Consider the following 5,885-nt stretch of genomic DNA (forward strand, 5'->3'; position numbering starts at 1 on the left):
TCTCATATTTCTACGTAACCTTATCTCTAACAATTTTGACTGAAGAAAAGCAGCCAATTTGTTGTGGTTTGCTTGTAAGAAAGTGTTTTCCTCTATCAGACAACATATGAGATATAGACATGAAAAATCTCTCTGGAAGCTTTAGTTAATGATTAATATCTCCAAAATGAACACGATTTTCAATTTATAGAAACTTCTCTCTTTAAAACCATTGGATGAATGACATTATAAAACAAGTTGAACACAGTTATTTCAATTTTATCTTCAGATTCTTTCCTATTTTCAATGTGTCCAATGTACTCCTTCACTTTTGCTAAGCATGCTTTATTTAATAACTAAACGCTCTCGAATGTGACCTATCAGCAATCTCAATTTATCTGATACAATGCAGCAAGTATGAACTATAATATATCCTCTAGTTTATACAGGTATGACTGAGCTAAAGAAGCACCTTGTTGGACATACAAGACTGTTTAGTATAGGTGTAATTTATTTTATTTTGTGACTTAAAAAAGTTAAGTAAAAGTTAGAAACGAGCGTGTGAGCGATTAACCGTAAAGAGCGATATTTGAAAGTGAGTTTAATATGGATAAGGAGAATAATTTGTCTTGTCTAAAGTCATTTAACCCGTCTGCGTGGACTTTGACGAAAAGGTTTGTTTGTTTGTAATTAAGCACAAAGCTACACAATGGGCTATCTGTGGTCTGCCCACCACGGGTATCTAAACCCGGATTCTAGCATTGTAAGTCCGCAGACATGCCGCTGTGCCACTGGGGAGCTTTACGAAAAGGAGACAAATATTTGAAGTTCAGGATACAACTGTGGCAACCCACGGGGTAGCTTGAGTCAGCCAAAGATAATTATTTAGAGTTTGAGATACAACTGTGGCAACCCACGGGGTAGCTTGAGTCAGCCTAAGATAATTATTTAGAGTTTGAGATACCAACTGTGGCAACCCACGGGGTAGCTTGAGTCAGCCAAAGATAATTATTTAGAGTTTGAGATACAACTGTGGCAACCCACGGGGTAGCTTGAGTCAGCCAAAGATAATTATTTAGAGTTTGAGATACAACTGTGGCAACCCACGGGGTAGCTTGAGTCAGCCTAAGATAATTATTTAGAGTTTGAGATACAACTGTGATATCCATAATGTAAAGAATTCTTGTGCATAGTTTGACTTGTTTTGAAGTGGTGAAGTGTGTATAGTCCGTTTATTGTCGAATTTATCGACAACAAGTCACAGACTCCTACTGTAGAAGAATCCTTAGCTCACATACACATAAAACCCTGACAAACCTTGTGGCTAACAGTTATCAACCATTCTTGTGGCTATCAGTTATCAACCATTCTTGTGGCTATCATATATCATCCATTCTTGTGGTTACAATATATCAACAATTCTCATGGTTAGAAGTCTCTATGATCACTGATTACTACTTACTAGCTTTTGTGATACATTTCGGCTGCTACTCTGCCGCCACCTTCAGGGCAGTCCTGGGAAGGACTATTTCTCTGTTATTAGTGGCCGGAATTCGATTTTGGATCTCTTTGATGGAAGTATGGTGTGTTGTCTCCTTTCGTGTTTGAATCAACTAACAAGAATCATAATCTTCTGTATCAACAAAACTTACTTCCAACATTAATGTAAATACAACAATGAGCTATGGGTTCTTCCCGATCACCAAAACTCAATAGCCTCTACAACTACTTAAGGTTGTGCAGATATATTAACGCCGACGTGGCGTGTAACAGAATATACTAGGAAGAGCGTCAGTTGTGTTAATGCAATTGAGCCATTTGTAAGTAATTTTGTGACCATACAAATTGGCGACTTCTTTCTCTGGACATCACTGTTATCGATAGCGAAAATCGCAAGTCGCGTCAAAAAATGTCGCAAGGAAAACTCAAAAGCTGCTAGGATTAACGACAAATTAAGCTGTGATTATGCTGTATATACATTAGTTATTCTAAAGAAGAAGTTTTCCCCTCGTACGTATTCAGGAGTGTAGAGCTGCCGGAGCGCACCAGAGTGCCATTCCAGCACCTGAAGTTGAAGGTGAGTCCCAGCTTTTCAAAAACTAAAAATATGTATATAAAATGGGGTTATTCAATTTACATCTCGAATTAATGTCTTTCATAACCAAACAATCAGCGTGTCAGAGAACACTCTAGCTGTTCGTGACCACCATGTTCACTGGCAGAAATCTTTCAGATCGCCTAGCACACATTCTGTTACTGTTCCTTTGGAGCTGGCGTCAGTCACAATGCAACCATTCAGGCTCAAGAGGGGGTTCCAAATCGTTAAATTGGTGAAATGTCATTTGTCATACATCACCTGATTATTAAGACACACGAATGTGGGACAATAAAGTACGTTTTACAATTATATAGTGTGTTTATAAAAGTACACTTTTAAAAAGTCTATCATTTATATTGTTACGACTCTAGAAAGATCGGGAAACATCACGAATAATCCAGTATTTGCTAGACGCCCTCTATTCTTGTATATAAGTGCGCCAGACAATTAATCGCGATAGAATTGCAGACGGAGACGAACAATTGAGTCAAGCGCGGTAATAAGTAAGTAAGTGCATCGTTCCCTGTGAATTATAACGTGTTTTTATAAAATTAGTTAAGTTAAATTGACTGTGGAAATTAAGTGTATTGCAAAGTTGAATTGATAAAGAATAAACTAGTTTTATTTAAGAAAGGACTTGTATCGCTGAAGTTCTTCGGAAAGAATTTTACGAGTAATTAACTAACGACCACAGACGTAACAATATAATATACAATGAAAGTCGCTTTTTTATCTATTCATATTGCCAGAATAGTAGGTATGTATGCATTACAGAAGTCAGAGTTGCTACTACTCTAGTTGCAGTTAGAAAAGCAGTAATTTAAAAAGATATGCAATTTTAGGGTTAGTGAATTTTACTTGTTTTTTCTGCTTCCTGCTTAATTTAAAGGATGTTGAGTTGTGTGTTTTCTCTTGCTCGTATATCCGTATTCAGTTTGGCTCTAATGTATGTAATCTCTAATAATGAGTTTTCAATATAGTTTCTTTATTTGGAATGGACTCACAAAGATTGGAATTAGCCTTACCTTATACTGACGCCACACGTATGACAAAAATTGTCGCATGGCTTCTGCACTATAACATTTAGCACTACACCAATGTACATATTACACATATTCAAATAGGTACTGAAAATAAAAATGTACCTCGAAATTAGGAGACGTTGTTATAGCTAATATAACGTTGCATCGCATATTTTACAATAATATGTAATATAATTAAACGAAAAAGTGGCGTACACTAAGAAATACATTTTCAAACAGTTATACTTTCTAACTATTATCGACCCAAAATGTTCACGTTAGAGTAACCATATCTCCGTCACTCCATACATAATGTACACTTTTGTTTTTAAGTTTATTTTTGATTATTTTATTAATGTAACAACTATGATTTCTTTACATCGCTATTTTGACAGCCTAGATTTGAACACCTTTTAATTAATTAATTATCATTTGTCGGACTGTAGTTGGCGCTATAGTGTTGCCGCTATTTCATACATAAGCTTCACGGAAATTAACTTATTTGCCAAATAATGAGGAACGCGTAAGCCTTACGGTAATTTTTACCAGTAATTTATTATTTTCTACGAGCACGTGATTTAACTGTGAGCGAGAATTCAATTGTGTAATGCGCTTTGGACTTAGAACTAATTACAAATGGGAAGTTACCTTTGTACATTTTTTGTGTCGTTTGTTTTTAATATATATTTGTTTCAGAAACTTGATTTTCACATGTCATAAATACTTCACATAGTTTCTGCTGGTACAGCAATATATAGTTCGCTGCTGGTACTTTTCGTGCATTATTGATGTGACAGTCTTCAATAAAGCTGTAAGTATTCCCTTCCATTTTAATAATATTGTAATAACAATTTTCCTAGGTTAAGGAATGCCATTTAGCACATCAAAGTCACCCAGGAAAGAAACTAGAACACTCTGAAATATAACCTTTCCCACCCATAAACGAATTCAACAAAAAGGAATTATAAGTGTATATCACATCACCTGACAAAACAATTCTAGGAGATAACCACTATCCTGAAAACATGGAACATGTTAGAAAAATACAACTGTCCTAACTGAAGGTTTGTCTATCTTTTCAAAATCTTAAAGTTGTATCCTAGTTAAGCCTATTGGAAATGCTCTGTAAAGTGTTGTCTCTTTGTCAAGCAGGTCATTTAGAAAGCAGGCCTGGCATGGCCAGGTGGTTAGGGAGCTCGATTCGCAATCTGCGGGTTGCGGGTTCGAATCCCCGTCCCACCAACCATACTCGCCCTTTCAGCCGTGGGGGCGTTATAATATAACGGTCAATCCCACTTTTAGTTGGTAAAAGAGTAGCCCAAGAGTTGGCGGTGGGTGGTGATGACTAGCTGCCTTGCCTCTAGTCTTACACTGTTAAATTAAGGACGGCTATCGCAGATAGCCCTAGTGTAGCTTTGCGCGAAATTCAAAACAAACAAACAAATTAAGTACAACGAAACGGAAGATCGTGAGACGGTTATGAGGGAAATACATCTTATGTACCATAATTCTGGGATGTTTGGGGGAATTGGATTAGGACTTGAAGATAATGAAAACAAGGTATAACTAGAGATTTAAATCCTATATTAAAAACTTATATAGCTATACCAGTAGTATAATATATATTACATGGAAAATGATATATATATATATATATATGAGTTCTACAATAACAGTTGTGTTTAAAAACACTAATCCGAAGTATATATCATGAGATTATACTAAGATGTTTTGTAAATATCAAGACACACGGTAGTGTGTCGTGCGGTCAAAACAACCTGCTGCAGGACACACATTCTTTGTTGTTGTTGTTGAACTTAAGGCATGATGGTGGGTAAAACAAAATACGCGGCCTAGCTAACTAATTAATGAATATATTTACTGTAAAATTCTGATCAATGCTATAAGTGTAGCTCCCAGTTTGGCCGCCAATTTTGATTTCATTCCTTTAAGTCGCGCACTCAATCCTTTTTTGGCCGCATCTTTTCTACAAACCTAAGGTGTTTTTGGTTAGATTACTTTTTACACGCGTAGATTGGTTGTGTGCACCAAAGAGTACTCACAGTTAAAAGACTATAACGCTGTCTGTGTATACTATATTGGTTACTGAGCGAATAACAAAAAAAAAGTTTTGATTGTCTTAAAGTAGTCCAGGTTAGAGATAACTATACAGCTATATATATATATGAACTTTTCTCACTGCTGTCCCTATTCTGAACTACCGACCAAAGAGAAGGCAACTGGCAGGCTGCACCCACTGCCAACCCACTGTTTGTCCTTTCAGTTATAAAATATTATCGTCGGATGCTGTCAACTAGTTGCCTTCCCTCTAGCTGTCAACTCAGAATTAAAGACAGTGACAAATAGCCTTAGTAGTTTTACCTAACTCAAAAAGAAACAAATATTATGCCTCCGCATCTGAAAAAACAAGCATATTTGGTGACAAGGAGAATCAAACCACAGATCTTGGAATTAAGGGGCAACCCCAGATCATCAAGCCATGTAGACTCGAAGCTTGAAAAACGTGAATTAATAGAAAATAATTATAATTATATTTCAATTACGTAGACAGTTGGAATGATATTTAAAACACATGTAAACATCATTCTACCTAACTAATTTAGTAACGTCCATATCTAAGATTTAGTCACCTCTACCCGGAACACATGTAAACATCATTCTACCTAACTAATTTAGTAACATCCATATCTAACATTTAGTCACCTCTACCCGTAACACTTGTAAACATCATTCTACCTAACTAATTTAGTAACGTCCATATCTGA

The 5,885-nt window shown here is 36.1% G+C and overlaps 1 protein-coding gene and 1 long non-coding RNA gene across 6 annotated transcripts in view; one reads left to right on the top strand and one right to left on the bottom strand.

Moving 5' to 3' along the window:
* The window catches only part of LOC111089059, a 35,962-nt gene that overhangs the window by 3,156 nt on the left and 26,921 nt on the right, over positions 1–5,885 (bottom strand). The gene's annotated exons all lie outside the window — the stretch shown is intronic.
* Positions 2,560–5,885, top strand: part of LOC106472165 (alpha-N-acetylgalactosaminidase-like) — a 42,911-nt gene continuing 39,585 nt past the window's right edge. The window contains exon 1 of one of the 5 annotated variants that reach the window (XM_022400769.1): positions 2,560–2,580. The gene's annotated coding sequence lies outside the window, so the exon portion shown is untranslated. Of the gene's footprint in view, positions 2,585–2,818; positions 2,835–3,604; positions 3,911–4,141; positions 4,164–5,885 lie in introns of those variants that run through there. The other 4 variants (XM_022400766.1, XM_022400768.1, XM_013932795.2 and 1 more) reach the window with 4 other exon arrangements.

Source organism: Limulus polyphemus, unplaced genomic scaffold (assembly GCF_000517525.1).
Source record: "Limulus polyphemus unplaced genomic scaffold, Limulus_polyphemus-2.1.2 Scaffold5130, whole genome shotgun sequence".
NCBI lineage: Eukaryota > Metazoa > Arthropoda > Merostomata > Xiphosura > Limulidae > Limulus > Limulus polyphemus.